A 17,325-nucleotide genomic window follows, 5' to 3' on the forward strand; every position below is an offset into this window, starting at 1 on the left:
ACCTCTACAGAGTGCAGAGACCTGTATTGTGCCCTGCATATTGCACAGGATTTCTTGTGGCCTCTTATTTATTGCAGTTAATAATGGAATCTATTATTTACAGTCAGTCGCAGTTTTTCTTACACATGGACATTCCTTGTCCTAGGAAAACCACCGAGCCCATCAGCCAAACAATATTCAAAGAGAAACAAAATGTTATCCAGCATCTTCATATGGAAAAGATGACTAAAATGAATCCACCTCTGTCTCCATCTATCCACCATATAGGGTCTGCCCTAACTGACTTTGGAAATCCCCTATAGAGTCAGTATGTGGAGGTGTGAGGCATTACCACCCAATACTCTTCCATTTGGAGAGTGGTGAATTCTCTTCTCTTTCCACCATCACACATTACATAGTTATCAGTAATGATCGGCCCCCAGTGTCTGTGTGGCGCCCTGGACAAGCCAGGTCGTCACAGGTACTGCAACAACACACCCCACACCCCGAGATAGGCACACCAGTCACACACAAATCCTTGTTGCCTCCCTCCAGGGGCTGATGTTGGCCCCACACACTGAGGAGTTCACAGTCCTGGAGGCGGGAAAGGAAGCCAGTGTAGTTAGGAAGAGTGAAGGAGCAGGAGTGAAGTGGCAAGTGAGGAGCAAACTGACCGTGTCCGGGTACGTGGCCCGGGCACCAAGAGCAAGGTTGGCAGACGGTGGTGGCCGTCTGCAGGAGAGGCCGATCGACGCGGAACCGTAGGACCGGGGACGGGCGGTGGCCCGCCGGTACCGAACCGGGGAGCGAAGAGAAGCCAGCACAAACCGGCAGGGCCTACGGACCCCGACCAGGCTTGGAGTCGCCGTTAAACCGGTCAAATCCGTTAGCAACCGGAACCTCCGGGGTTTCCTAGCAACAAAGACCCGACTGAAGGCAACCGTCCAAACCGAGAAAGGGAAATACAACTACCGCCACAGTTAGAATTCCCAGAGCCAGAGCCTGCGGGCAAAAGGGGCTCCTCCGGCCCATATCCAAGCTGGGGAGCGGGATACCGGTGGGAAGCCATCGGGACCGAAGATACACAACAGGTGCAGGGAAAGGCAGCCACCATCAACCTACCGGGAGTAACCACAGCAGCCGGCTGCGGCACCCGTCCATCCAGCCGTTTGTTTTACCGGAGACTCTGTATCCATCATTGGCTGAGTGAGTACCACCGTGCCGTCCGGCACCGCGCTTCCCCCGCGACCCTGCACCTCGCCAACCCTGCCTTTCCGCCCCACCTCACCGGGCCCCGGGACCACCAACCCCCCTACCCACGGAGGGGAGAGAAACATCTCGGCTGCTCCCTGTCATCGCTCCCGGGATCCCCGTCCAGAGCAGCGATGGTGCCCCCAACCTCACCACAAACCGTGGATGGCGTCACGGACTAAATCCCCAAACCAAGCCACCCCTTTCACTCACGGGCGAGGAGCGCCGCTCGAGGCCCCGGATCCGGCCCACCGCTCGAGCCACCGAGCAGCCAGGCAGCAGCAGCGCCGGACCCGAGAGTTAGTGAGCGCAGCGCCCCGCTGCCCGCGACAACTTGGCATCACGAACAGGATCTTACCGTTCTGCCGGCAGGCAGAAGTGCGCCTTGTGTCCCGCCGGTGGTGTCCGGTCGAAAAATTTCAGAAGCCACCATCTTGGGCGCGAAGATTTTCCCGCTCGAGCGTCTTCTCGAGCAGTGGAGGCGCGAAAGCCGAAGCTCCGCCCCTGAAGAGAAGGTGCTGAGAAAAGACCAAGGGGGGAAGAATGGCGGTATGTAACAAGCACTGCGGGGTGCAGGTACGCCAGGACTCTGCCGAAACACGTTCCTGGACGCCAACGTGGAAGGATGTGTCGGAAGATCCAGGACCAGGCTGATTCCCTGATGGTGCGGTGGATAGTCGAAGTGGAGGAACCGGCTGCGGCTGTGCGAGCTCGCGAAGTGGAAGCAACCGTGGAGGAGCGGGTAAGCGACCCACGCCCCTATGTCCCCCAGAGACCGGCCGCTGCGGCTGAGGGACCCGGTCTGCCCCTGCCCTCTATATCGCCTCCCCTGCCGCCCGTACCAGTTGCCGCTGCTCCCATGCTCGGTCCACTGCCACCAACACCGGCAGCGGAGTCTGTTCTACCAGCCTGCAAAGACCCGCCTGCAGAAGACGCGAGCAGTCAGCCCATCATCGCTGCGACACCCGTACGAGCCCCAAGTCGCGCCTGCGTCCAGAAAGTACCTCATCCCGACTTGGACGCACCAGTGATCCCAGAGGAAGCCACGCTCCAGATGACAACGGCCCCGGCAGTTCGCCCGGCCAAGATGGAGGTGGCCGTCGACCAGAAGCCAGCCCAGCAGGTAATGCTGGCCGCCCCCAGAATCCAGGCCTCGGCTGAGGCGTCGCGGGGTTGCCGCTGCAAGGCAGCCGAGCAGGCCACGATACAGCGGGGTTCCCCAGTGCAGAAGGTGCCGGTCGTAGCCGACACGGGGGAGCTCCGGCTGGGCCCGACCCCCTGCACAGAGCGAGATGGAGCGGGCAGACGCTCCATATTGGGAGCGGCAGCAGCGCCAGCTGGGCCGGGAGGTCGCTGCCCGAAAAGGGTGTAAAGCGGTTGTGCATGCCCGCATGTATGTGGAGAAAGATCACCTGCAGCGAGCTACCATCGGGGTCCAGAGCAGTGCACCATGTGAAGGTGGCACTGGAACCCCACGGTTGAGAATGGACTGTTAAGTAGGCAGCGGTCCCTCCGTTGCACCGTTGTCCCCGTTGGGACCACCAGTACCGTTAAGGGAAGATACCGAAAAATGCTTTGATTAAATGTTTTCTACCTTTTTCTACAGTTTACAAAAATAAAACCGGTGATGGACGGACAGTCTGCGGACGGTCTGCATTTAACCAAGGTGGAATGTGGCACCCTGGACAAGCCAGGTCGTCACAGGTACTGCAACAACACACCCCACACCCCGAGATAGGCACACCAGTCACACACAAATCCTTGTTGCCTCCCTCTAGGGGCTGATGTCCACACCAGGTGGGGTGGAGCCAGGCGGTTGGCCCCACCCAGTGAGGAGTTCACAGTCCTGGAGGCGGGAAAGGAAGCCAGTGTAGTTAGGGAGAGTGAAGGAGCAGGAGTGAAGTGGCAAGTGAGGAGCAAACTGACCGTGTCCGGGTACATGGCCCGGGCACCGAGCGCAAGGTTGGCAGACGGTGGTGGCCGTCTGCAGGAGAGGCCGATCGACGCGGAACCGTAGGACCGGGGACGGGCGGTGGCCCGCCGGTACCGAACCGGGGAGCGAAGAGAAGCCAGCACAAACCGGCAGGGCCTACGGACCCCGACCAGGCTTGGAGTCGCCGTTAAACCGGTCAAATCCGTTAGCAACCGGAACCTCCGGGGTTTCCTAGCAACAAAGACCCGACTGAAGGCAACCGTCCAAACCAAGAAAGGGAAATACAACTACCGCCACAGTTAGAATTCCCAGAGCCAGAGCCTGCGGGCAAAAGGGGCTCCTCCGGCCCATATCCAAGCTGGGGAGCGGGTTACCGGTGGGAAGCCATCGGGACCGAAGATACACAACAGGTGCAGGGAAAGGCAGCCACCACCAACCTACCGGGAGTAACCACAGCAGCCGGCTGCGGCACCCGTCCATCCAGCCGTTTGTTTTACCGGAGACTCTGTATCCATCATTGGCTGAGTGAGTACCACCGTGCCGCCCGGCACCGCGCTTCCCCCGCGACCCTGCACCTCGCCAACCCTGCCTTTCCGCCCCACCTCACCGGGCCCCGGGACCACCAACCCCCCTTTCCACGGAGGGGAGAGAAACATCTCGGCTGCTCCCTGTCATCGCTCCCGGGATCCCCGTCCAGAGCAGCGGTGGTGTCCCAACCTCACCACAAACCGTGGGTGGCGTCACGGACCAACTCCCCAAACCCAAACCACCCCTTTTCACTCACGGGCGAGGAGCGCCGCTCGAGTCCCCGGATCCGGCCCACCGCTCGAGCCACCGAGCAGCCAGGCAGCAGCAGCGCCGGACCCGAGCGCCAGCGAGAGCGCAGCGGCGGCGGCCTCCTCCCCGCCCGTCATCTGCACTGGATGTGACCAATCATTCTGTGGAAACAGGCCTAGAAAAGCTGCACTATGGTTTCCAAATTAGTTTTACATGTTGGATAAACCCTTTATTAGTCCTGTGTATTCTGATAATACTGCTCTATAGACAGATCATGTATTTTTTTTTTTTTTTTTTTACATATACAGTATTTATACTGAAGCCCCTCCTTTACTATCATCACATATAGAAGCCGCGTAAAGAGTAATTACATATAGCCTAAGATACTGACACTGGGGGTACAAAATAATGACATTGGGGGTACAAAATAATGACACTGGGGTACAGAATAATGACACTGACACTGGGGGTACAAAATAATGACACTGGGGTACAGAATAATGACACTGACACTGGGGGTACAGGATAATGACACTGACACTGGGGGTACAGGATAATGACACTGGGCGTACAGGATAATGACACTGGGGGTACAGGATAATGACACTGGGCGTACAGGATAATGACACTGACACTGGGGGTACAGGATAATGACACTGACACTGGGGGTGCAGGATACTCACACTGACACTGGGGGTACAGGGTAATGACACTGGGGGTACAGGATAATGACACTGGAGGTACAGGATAATCACACTGACACTGGGGATACAGATAATGACACTGACACTTGGGGTACAGGATAATGGCACTGACACTGGGGGTACAGGATAATGGCACTGGGGGTGCATGATAATCACACGGACACTGGGGGTACAGGATAATGACACTGGGGGTACAGGATACTGACACTGACACAGGGGGTACAGGTTAATGGCACTGACACTGGGGGTACAGGATAATGGCACTGACACTGGGGGTACAGGATAATGGCACTGGGGGTATAGGATAATGACACTGGGGTACAGGATACTGACACTGACACTGGGGGTACAGGATAATGACACTGGGGTACAGGATACTGACACTGACACTGGGGGTACAGGATAATGACATTGACACTGGAGGTACAGGATAATGGCACTGACACTGGGGGTACAGGATAATGGCACTGGGGGTATAGGATAATGACACTGGGGTACAGGATACTGACACTGACACTGGGGTATAGGATACTGACACTGACACTGGGGGCACAGGTTAATGGCACTGACACTGGTGGTACAGGATAATGGCACTGACACTGGGGGTACAGGATAATGGCACTGGGGGTACAGGATAATGACACTGACACTGGGGGTACAGGATAATGACATTGACACTGGGGGTACAGGATAATGACATTGACACTGGAGGTACAGGATAATGACACTGGGGGTACAGGACAAGACACTTGATATCAGAGAATGGAAAAGTTGAGGACAAGATGGATATCTATCAGACCATAGAAAATATGGATGATTAGGAGGAAAAGAGCTTCTTTCCCTCAGCACAGCACCCAGCTTTCCCAATCCCATCCCATGCTGTGACTGCTGCTATCCCTCTTTCCCTAATCCCTACTACTGATATATGGCTACTGTGTGGACTTCACTCATATCATGCAGCACCCCCCAAATCACACGGCACACACCCTTTTCCGTTTATTATTATTACTAGAAGGTGGCCCGATTCTACGCATCGGGTATTCTAGAATTTACGTATTGTGTAGTTCATGTATGATTTTTGTTATATATATATATATATATATATATATAGATGTTGTTGTGTGTAGTTACCAAGTGTTTGTGTAGGCGCTGTACATGTTCTGGGTGTTGTCTGGGTGTGACGGGGGGTGAGAGCGGTGTTGTATGTGTGTTGCGTGTGTTGCGTTGTTTGTGGAGCGCTGTGTGTCTGTAGCGTTGTGTGTGTGTTGCGCGGTTTGTGTGTGTGTGGTGTGTTTTGGGGGGAGGTATGTTTTGAGCAATGTGTGTGTTGTGCGGTATGTGCGTATATTTGTGTGTGCCGCGGTGTTTGTGTGTTGGGTGTTGTGTGTGTGCAGCGTTGTCTGTGTGTGTGGGTGTCTGTGTAGGGCAGTTGTTTGTGGTTCCCAGTGTGTGTGTGTGTGTGTGTGGTGTGTTGTGCAGTGCGCGCGCGTGTGTGTGTGTGTGTGTGTGTGTGTGCATCAGCCTCTCTTCTCTCAGCCTACCTCTCCCAGCCTCCCTCCTCCCAGCCTCCCTCAGCATCAGCCTCCCTCTCCCAGCCTCCCCAGCATCAGCCTCCGCCAGCATCAGCCTCTCTCCTTCCAGCCTCCTCCAGCATCAGCCTCCCTCTCCCAGCCTTCCCCAGGATCAGCCTCTCTCCTCCCAGCCTCCGTCCTCCCAGCCTTCCCCAGCATCAGCTTTCCCCTCCCAGCCTCCCTCAGCATCAGCCTTCCCCAGCATCAGCCTCTCTCCTCCCAGCCTCAGCCTCTCTCCTTCCAGCCTCCCCCAGCATCAGCCTCTCTCCTTCCAGCTTCCCTCAGCATCAGCCTCCCCTTCCCAGCCTTCCCCAGGATCAGCCTCTCTCCTCCCAGCCTCCTTCCTCCCAGCCTCCCTCAGCATCAGCCTTCTGCTCCCAGTCTCCCCCAGCATCAGCCTCCCCATGCATCAGCCTCCACCAGCATCAGCCTCTCTCCTTCCAGCCTCCCCCAGCATCAGCCTCCCCTTCCCAGCCTTCCCCAGGATCGGCCTCTCTCCTCCCAGCCTCCTTCCTCCCAGCCTCCCTCTCCCAGCCTCCCTCAGCATCAGCCTTCCGCTCCCAGTCTCCCCCAGCATCAGCCTCCCCAAGCATCAGCCTCCACCAGCATCAGCCTCTCTCCTTCCAGCCTCCCCCAGCATCAGCCTCTCTCCTTCCAGCCTCCCTCAGCATCAGCCTCCCGTTGCCAGTCTTCCCCAGGATCAGCCTCTCTCCTCCCAGCCTCCTTCCTCCCAGCCTCCCTCAGCATCAGCCTTCCCCTCCCAGTCTCCCCCAGCATCAGCCTCCCCAAGCATCAGCCTCCACCAGCATTAGCCTCTCTCCTTCCAGCCTCCCCCAGCATCAGCCTCCCCATGCATCAGCCTCTCTCCTTCCAGCCTCTCTCCTTCCAGCCTCCCCCAGCATCAGCCTCCCCTTCCCAGCCTTCTCCAGGATCAGCCTCTCTCCTCCCAGCCTCCTTCCTCCCAGCCTCCCTCTCCCAGCCTCCCTCAGCATCAGCCTTCCGCTCCCAGCCTCCCCAAGCATCAGCCTCCACCAGCATCAGCCTCCCTCGTCCCAGCCTCCCCCTCCCAGCCTCCCCCACCATCAGCCTCTCTCCTCCCAGCCTTCCCCATGATCAGCCTCTCTGCTCCCAGCCTCCTCCAGCACGCCGTGCTCCTCTGCCGACACTCACACACCCGATCGCATCCACTCACACACACCCGATCGCATCCACTCACACACACCCGATCGCATCCACTCACACACACCCGATCGCATCCACTCACACACACCCGATCGCATCCACTCACACACACCCGATCGCATCCACTCACACACACCCGATCGCATACACTCACACACACAGACACTGACGATATCGCACATACGCGCTTATACTCACAACATCCGGGGATATCACATGCTTCTGGCCATGTGATCCTCCGGCAGGTCCTGGAAGATCACAACAGCACAGTATCGAGGCCGAGAAGCAAGCGATATCCCAGGATGTTGTGAGTATGTGGATGCGATGTGATGTGTGTGTGTGAGTGAGTGTGATCTGATTTGTGTGTGTGTATGTGTGTGCTGTTATGTGTGTGCTGTTATGTGTGTGTGCTGTTATGTGTGTGCTGTTATGTGTGTGTGCTGTTATGTGTGTGCTGTTATGTGTCTGTATTTTCCGGCGCTGCAGGACCTTGATGTGTGGATGCGATGTGATGTGTGTGTGAGGTGTGTGTGAGAGTGAGTGTGAGCCGGTGTACACTGTTAACTATGATACACATCGGGTAACTAAGGGACCTTAGTTACCCGATGTGTATAATGGTTACCAGCTTTCACGGCCTCCGTGAAGATCCCAGCATCGCAAGGTTATGTGTGGCGCTGCTGGGATCCTGACGGAGCCGGTGTAGAAGCAAGCGATATCCCAGCATGTTGTGATGTGTGAGGTGTGTGTGAGAGTGAGTGTGATCTGATGTGTGTGTGTACTCACCTGGGAATCGGGGCTCCGTGTCAGTTGGGCAAGAGCGAGCGTGGATTGCGTGAGGGGGGCGGGGCCTGCAGAGAGCCGGGGCGAGAGGCCAATCCGTGTGGGGGGGCGGGGCCATGGCGAGCCCAGCGGCCAATCAGCTTTGTGTCACCGTAAGGACACAATTTCGGAGCATGACAGACAGACAGACAGACAGACAGACAGACAGACAGACAGACAGAATAAGGCAATTATATATATAGATTATATTACCACTCTCTCAAACACACTGAAATCGCATGTGTCACACACCCTGTATCCCTTAACACCCCTCTGTCACAATCTGGACCCCCCCCATATGCCACTCACTTCCCCCCCCTCACCGGACACTTCTTCCTCCGGCACATCATCACTGAACGGCAGCTCCTGCCCGGCTCCTCCCTCATGGTCACATGGGCATGAGTCATCGCAGGTCCTGCACCACTAGAATGCATCTTCTTCCTCTCGGATGGATCCTGCTCTGCCCCTGCCGCGCTGCAGCTCATAACCTCCGGGTGTTTCCAGGTCAAGAGCGCCCCTCCCCCCCCCTGCTGTCATCTGACTGCTGCCTGCATACAATATAACATCATCTGCGGTGGCGTCTAGTGAGCCGCAGCCGCAGGTCATTGTAATACACCCGACGGGGAGCCCTGCGGGGGGCCCTGCAGGCTGCCGGAAACAGCATAGATTACAGACAAGGGCGGGGCCTACCGGGGGTTTCCCCGATACCCCGCCATGCCAGACCGAACCTGGGCTCATGTGATATAACAACCCAAAGAGACCCAGTGCTTACATCACTAAAACAGCATCAGTGCGGGAGGTGAGTATACGTTTTTCTTACATTTTACTTGTCATGGTACAGTGATGAAGGGAAGTACACCCACTGTTCCCAGAACCAGGCGTACCCTGAGAGGGGCATGACTAAGTGCCTAACCAGTCTTTACCAGAGCCTCTGATGATGAGGTTGTATTTGTCTGACGATAGGCACCAAGTACCACTCTAGGGCACCTTCTGGTTGTCGCGCTCCAATAAGGGGGCTGGTCAGCACAAGGCGATACAGGAGAAGGGATACACTGCCAATAGCGAAGGAAAGGGAGATACAACCCCTGACAGTTACCCTAAGCAACCCTGCACTCCCTAACATCCCTAAATGGGTTCTTTCACCTCGTGCTGCGATCACGTTCCTATCCCTGTCTTTCCCTGACCACATAGTTACATAGTTACATAGATTAAAAAAAGACAAGGTCCGTCTAGTTCAACCTTCCTTCACCAATTATACATTTTGTCATTAAGTTATTTATAACCAACAATGTTTTGTGTACTGAGGAAATCATCCCTTTTTTAAAAGCTGTTATAGTGTCTGCCATTACTACCTCTTGTGGTAGGGCATTCCACAGTCTGACTGCTCTAACTGTAAAGAACCCTTTCCTATTTAGCTGCCGGAATCACTTTTCTTCCACTCGCAGTGAGTGCCCCCTGGTCCTTAGTACTGTCTTTGGAGGAAATAAGTCATGTGCCAGTCCTTTATATTGACCACACATGTATTTATACATATAAATGAGATCTCCTCTGAGACGTCTTTTTTCTAAGCTAAACAAATCCCTTCCATCCCTTGTAATAGTCTAGTTATTCGCGTTTGAACTGACTCTAACTTCTGAATGTCATTTTTAAAATGTGGAGCCCAAAACTGGATCCCATATTCCAGATGTGGCCTTACAAGGGATTTATAGAGGGGTAACAATACGTTGGGATTTACGGCCCTGTCTAGTGCACAGGGCAGTGGGAACACTAGTCTTGCTCTAGGTTAAAGACAAAGAGGGGATAAGAGACAGGGGTAAAGAAACAGAAATTGTACAGGGCCCAACAAACTACAGGAAGGCATAAAGGAAATGGGTTAGAGAGGCAAAGTGAAATGGGATTAAAGGAAGGTAAAACACCACACAACTTCCATGCAGCAATCTCTGGCTACGGCTCCCAAAAGACTTCTTAGTCAACAGCTCACAAGTCCACTCCTGACCCCTAAGTGCAGCACAGCTATCACTGGCAACTCCAGTTGAGAACCGTCTTTTCCTCCTGAATTAGGAGACCATACAAACTGCTTAATCCTTGCAGCACTGGATCAAGAAGAATCTGCAAGCCAGCACTATTAACCTGTACAAATGTAGCCCTGGGCTGAAATCCTCAGACACCAAAAATAAAGGAGACCACTCTCCATCATGGTACCCTCGTTAAAGGAATCTACTTAATTTAAAACTGGGCTGTCCAATAAGTGGACAAACCTTTTAAAAAAATCCAGTGGTATCCAAAATACGGTAGCATAACCAAGGTGAAATGTAAGAAGACTTCACATCTGGGATCACTCTAAGGTGTGCATTCAAATGAACATATTAAATGTTCATATGCCTTCTGTATGTCCACACTGAACTTTCCTCCCACTTGTCATCTAACTTGCTCTTCTTCCATCCCAACCACTCCACTGAAACTGATGAAAATTACTAATGTTTTACTGTACTTATCTCCATAGCTAACAGACAATTCTCTATACTTCTCCTTCTAGATCTGTCATTTGCCTACGACAGTCTTCCACTCCCTCCTACTACAGTCCATCAAGTCTCTGTCTTGGGACCCCTACTCTTCTCTATTTATACCTTTGGCCTTGTGCAACTCCTACTGGCAATGGCTTCCAGTACCATCTATATGCTGATGACACTAAGATCTTCCTATTGAGCCCTGACATCACCTCTCTGCTGTGCAGAATACCGGAGTATCTATCGGCCATATACTCCTCCTTCTCATTATGCTTCCTAAAGCTCAATGTGGAAAAAAACAAACTCATCTTCTTTTCTCCATCTCATTTAATTCCCCTGCCTGATTTATCTATCACAATAAGTTACATAATTCTTATCTCTGTACCGGAAATCTGCTGCCTTGGAGTAACCTTCGACTCTGCCTTGTCCATCAAACCACACAACTAAGCTCTTACCATCTCCTGCCGCCTCCAATTCAAAATATTTCCAGAATCTGTCCTTTCCTCAAACCTGAATCTACTAAAATGCTAGTGCATGCTCTAATCATCTCCCACTTTGACTACTGCCATATCCTCTGTGGTTTTCCTGCTAACAGTCTTAAGGGTACTTTACATGCTGCGATATCGCTACTAATATATCGTCGGGGTCACGTCGTTAGTGACACACATCCGGCGCCGGTAGCGACATCGCAGCGTAGGACACCAAGGAGCAACGATCAACGATCGCAAAATCGTTCAAAAACGGTGATCGTTGACACGTCGCTCCTTTCCTTAATATCGCTGCTGCCACAGGTACGATGTTGTTCGTCGTTCCTGCAGCATCACACATCGCTATGTGTGACACCGCAGGAACGAGGAACATCTCCTTACCTGCATCCACCGGCAATGAGGAAGGAAGGAGGTGGGCGGGATGTTACGTCCCGCTCATCTCCGCCCCTCTGCTTCTATTGGCCGGCCGCTTAGTGATGCCGCAGTCACATCGCTATGACGCCGAACGAACCGCCCCCTTGAAGGAGGAATTGTTCGGCAGTCACAGCGACGTCTCTGACAAGGTATGTAAGGTATGTAAGGCACCAAATGTCGCACAAACGACGGGGGCGGGTGCTATCGCGCTCGACATCGCTAGCAATCGCTTGCGATGTCGCAGCATGTAAAGCACCCTTTACACCTCTCCAGTCCATCTTTAACTCTACTGTCCGACTAAGTCACCTCTCTTATTGCTTCTCCTCTACTTCTATCCTCTGCAAATCTTGTTCTTAGGGGGCTTTACACGCTACGATATCGTTAATGTTTGGTCGCCGGGGTCAAGTTGTTAGTGACGCACATCCGGCGTCATTAACGATATCGCAGCGTGTAATACTTACCAGCGACCTTAGGCGACCTCAAAAATGGTGAAAATCATTCACCATGGAGAGGTCGTCCCAAAGTCAAAAATCGGTAAGGGTTGTTTAGCGTTGTGGTTCATCGCTCATGCGGCAGCACACATCGCTGTGTGTGACACCGCATGAGCGAGGAACGTCTCCTTACCTGCCGCCGGCCCCAATGCGGAAGGAAGGAGGTGGGCGGGATGTTACGTCCTGCTCATCTCCGCCCCTCTGCTTTGATTGGCCGGCCGCTTAGTGATGTTGCGGTGACGTCGCTGTGATGCCGAACGTCCCTCCCCCTTGAAGGAGGGATTGTTCGGCAGTCACAGCGACGCCGCCGACCAGGTAAGTATGTGTGACGCTGCGTAGCGATAATGTTTGCTACAGCAGCGATCACAAACAATCGCATGCGCGATGGGGGCGGGTACTTACACGGTCGCTATCGCTACAAATTGCTAGCGATATCGCTTCCGTGTAAAGCCCCCTTATGTTTCCCAACAAGTTCAGTTTAAGCTACTAATACTGACCTACCAAGCCGTCCATAACCTGTATCCTCCATATTCCATATCTCTGAGTTAATCTCCTCATATCTTTCCACATGTAGTTTCCAATCCTCCCAAGACCTCTTTCTCTTCTCCACACTCATATGTTATGTTTCTCACCCATTCGCCTCCAATACTTATGAGTATCTCCCATCCTCTGGATTTCTGTGCCAAAATGTCAGATTATCTATTACATTCAGAACTTTCAGATGGAATTTGAAAACCCATCTAATTAAGAAAGCTTACAGCGTGCAACGACCCTGCTGCCATCTCACCTTCACCGTAGCTGCTACAACCCCCAACCTACTGTCTTTTCCCCTATTGTCCTGTACACTGTAAGCCTGCAAGAGAAAGGCCCTCTCCTTTCTGTACTATTGTTAGGTTGTTCATTGTAATTTATATTTGTATTTTGTATATAACCCCTTCTCATGTACAGCACCGTGGTCAATGGTGCTCTAAAAACAAGTAATAGTTAAAAATAATAATAATAATAATATTAATAATGATAATAAAGCGTTTAGCAAGGGGACAGCACAAAGACCAATGCAAGTTAACGTGGTGGTTCACAGGAATCACAGGAACGTTTTTACAAGTGAAGCAATGGTCCATCTGTAAAAAATTGCAGCAGTCTGACCCATTATAAATCAATAAATACGCAAAAAAACAGATCACATAGGGGTTACTATCCGTATGTAATGTGTTTTTCACAGATCACATACAATTAAAGCCTCCGACACACATCCGTGCCGCCGGTACGTGTTTGGCAGCTTTTTCACGTACCGGCGGCACGGAGACACGTGGACCTATGTTTTCACTATTGTATGGACACACATAAGTATTTTGGAACAGAACGTGTGTCCGTTCCGTACTTACGCGTGTCCATGATTTTCTCACGCTGACATGTCCACGGATTCTCCGGCAGCACGGGTGTCACACGTCCCACACCCGTACCACACGGATGTGTGATACGCGCCGGAGAACATGTGTCATGAATTTTAAAATAAAAAAAACAAATACTCACCTCCACCAGTTCCACAGATTCTACCGCTGCAAACTGTTCCTGCCGGCCGCCGCTCGTTATGAGCGTGTAAAGGAGGTGGGCGTGCTGTCCCGGGGGCTGATCTCCTCCCCTCCGCTCGGCCGGAAGCAGCGTCGGTGGGGAGTGGGCGGGTCTGGAGCCGAAGATCAGGACCCTGGACAGCAGCGCGGACCACGTGGGTATGTAAATTACCTGTTCTCTGTGTGCTATCGCGGATAGCACACGGAGAACACACGTGGACCGCACACGAACTTACCCCACGCAACACGCAGGGAAAATACATGTCTTGCGGCACGTGCGTGTTTTTACGGATGTGTGTTTCAGGCCTAAGATAGGAAAAAGTATTTGACCTTTATTATTTAATAAATTGCTTGTGTATAAATATTTTACCATACGCATGTACGAAGGCACATGGACATAAAAAACGGACATACTTATGCTTATGCGGTTATGATAAACAGACATATGAAGCAGAATGTGGACACATAAATGTCATTTTTTTCTTGATAAAAAGTGGACAATTTTGCATATGCTCAAGTGAACCCAGCGTAAGGCCGGTATACACATCCGTGACACATGGACTGCTCTTACTCGGGTCTCCCAACCTGTCCTAACGGCTTCATATATGCTTATAAAGGCAGGTTGGCCCAGTCAGACCATGTCTTCAGATCCAAGCAGTCTGCATTTCAGGGATGTGTTAAACCAGTTACAGTGCTGGCCAAAAGTATTGGCACCCCTGCAATTCTGTCAGATAATACTCAGTTTTTTTGAAAATGATTGCAATCACAAATTCTTTGGTATTATTATCTTCATTTAATTTGTCTTCAATGAAAAAAAAAATTTGTCATAAACCCAAATTGGATATAATTCCACACCAAACATAAAAAGGGGGTGGACAAAAGTATTGGCACTGTTTGAAAAATCATGTGATGCTTCTCTAATTTGTGTAATTAACAGCACCTGTAACTTACCTGTGGCACCTAAAAGGTGTTGGCAATAACTAAATCACACTTGCAGCCAGTTGACATGGATTAACGTTGACTCAACCTCTGTCCTGTGTCCTTGTGTGTACCACATTGAGCATGGAGAAAAGAAAGAAGACCAAAGAACTGTCTGAGGACTTGAGAATCCAAATTGTGAGGAAGCATGAGCAATCTCAAGGCTACAAGTCCATCTCCAAAGACCTGAAAGTTCCTGTGTCTACGGTGCGCAGTGTCATCAAGAAGTGTAAAGCCCATGGCACTGTGGCTAACCTCCTTAGATGTGGAAGGCAAAGAAGAATTGACGAGAGAGCTCAACGCCAGATTGTACGGATGGTGGATAAAGAACCTCGACTAACATCCAAACAAGTTCAAGCTGCCCTGCAGTCCGAGGGTATAACAGTGTCAACCCGTACTATCCGTCGGCGTCTGAATGAAAAGGGACTGTATGGTAGGATACCCAGGAAGACCCCACTTCTTACCCCGAGACAAAAAAAGCCAGGCTGGAGTTTGCCAAAACTTACCTGAGAAAGCCGAAAACGTTTTGGAAGAATGTTCTCTGGTCAGATGAGACAAAAGTAGAGCTTTTTGGGAAAAGCCATCAACATAGAATTTACAGGAAAAAAAAGAGGCATTCAAAGAAAAGAACACGGTCCCTACAGTCAAACATGGCGGAGGTTCCCTGATGTTTTGGGGTTGCATTGCTGCCTCTGGCACTGGACTGCTTGACCGTGTGCATGGCATTATGAAGTCTGAAGACTACCAACAAATTTTGCAGCATAATGTAGGGCCCAGTGTGAGAAAGCTGGGTCTTCCTCAGAGGTCATGGGTCTTCCGGCAGGACAATGACCCAAAACACACTTCAAAAAGCACCAGAAAAGGTTTGATAGAAAGCACTGGAGACTACTAAAGTGGCCAGCAATGAGTCCAGACCTGAATCCCATAGAACACCTGTGGAGAGATCTCAAAATGGCAGTTTGGAGAAGGCACCCTTCAAATCTCAGGGACCTGGAGCAGTTTGCCAAAAAAGAATGGTCTAAAATTCCAGCAGAGCATTGTAAGAAACTCATTGATGGTTACCGGAAGTGGTTGTTCGCAGTTATTTTGGCTAAAGGTTGTGCAACCAAGTATTAGGCTAAGGGGCACTTTGCACACTACGACATCGCACTCCGATGCTTGCGATGCCGAGCGCGATAGTCCCTGCCCCTGTCGCAGCTGCGATATCATGGTGATAGCTGCCGTAGCGAACATTATCGCTACGGCAGCTTCACATGCACTCACCTGCCCTGCGACGTTGCTCTGGCCGGCGAACTGCCTCCTTATTAAGGGGGCGGGTCGTGCGGCGTCATAGCGATGTCACACGGCAGGCGGCCAATAGAAGCGGAGGGGCGGAACTGAGCGGGACGTAAACATCCCGCCCACCTCCGTCCTTCCGCATAGTCGGCGTGAGCCGCAGGACGCAGGTAAGGTGATGTTCCTCGCTCCTTCGGCTTCACACACAGCGATGTGTGCTCCTGCAGGAACGAGGAACATCGTAACATCGGTCCTTCCGAAATTATGGAAATGACCGACGCTACACCGATGATACGATTTGGACGTTTTTGCGCTCCTTAATCGTATAAAAAAGGATTTACACACTACGATATCGACTGCGACGCCGGATGTGCGCCACTTTCGATTTGACCCCACCGACATCGCAGCTGCGATGTCGTAGTGTGCAAAGTGCCCCTTAGGCCGGCTTTGCACACTACGACATCGCAGGTGCGATGTCGGTGGGGTCAAATCGAAAGTGACGCACATCCGGCGTCACTTGAGATGTCGTAGTGTGTAAATCTTTTTTGATACGATGAACGAGCGCAAAAGCGTCGTTATCGTATCATCGGTGTAGTCTCCGACATTTCCATAATGCCGGTGCAGCGACAGGTACGATGTTGTTCCTCATTCCTGCGGCTGCACACATCGCTGTGTGTAAAGCCGCAGGAGCGAGGAACATCCCCTTACCTGCGTCCCGGCTGCTATGAGAAGGAAGGAGGTGGGCGGGATGTTTACATCCCGCTCATCTCCGCCCCTCCGTTGCCGCCTGCCGTGTGACATCGCTGTGACGCCGCACGACCCGCCCCCTTAGGAAAGAGGCGATTCGCCGACCAGATCGACGTCGCAGGACAGGTGAGTGCGTGTGAAGCTGCCGTAGCGATAATGTTCGCTACGGCAGCTATCACAAGATATCGCACGTACGACGGGGGCGGGGACTATCGGCATGTGATGTCGTAATGTGCAAAGCCGGCCTTAGGGTGCCAATACAATAAAATTCCTTAGTATGCCATTGACTATATTAAAACATATGCAGAAAGCCTGTGACGTTTATCCATTCTTGGAATTTCCCCTCTCCGTCCCTTCCATTGCTCGCGGCGCCGTTGTCACGTAGCTCCGGGGTACCTTATCAATCCACCATAACTCAAGGGGCCCTCTTCTCATGACATCAGCTGCTGACCTTGGTGTACACATACTTGCTTTACTGATACGCAGGAGTAATCAGAAAACAGGCTTTTTTCTTCTTACTCATATAAAAAGAAAGTTTGGTTATAGAAAAGCATATAGAATGTGTATGTATATATATATATACAGTTAGGTCCAGAAATATTTGGACAGTGACACAAGTTTTGTTATTTTAGCTGTTT

This window comes from Anomaloglossus baeobatrachus, chromosome 4, assembly GCF_048569485.1.
Source record: "Anomaloglossus baeobatrachus isolate aAnoBae1 chromosome 4, aAnoBae1.hap1, whole genome shotgun sequence".
Lineage (NCBI taxonomy): Eukaryota > Metazoa > Chordata > Amphibia > Anura > Aromobatidae > Anomaloglossus > Anomaloglossus baeobatrachus.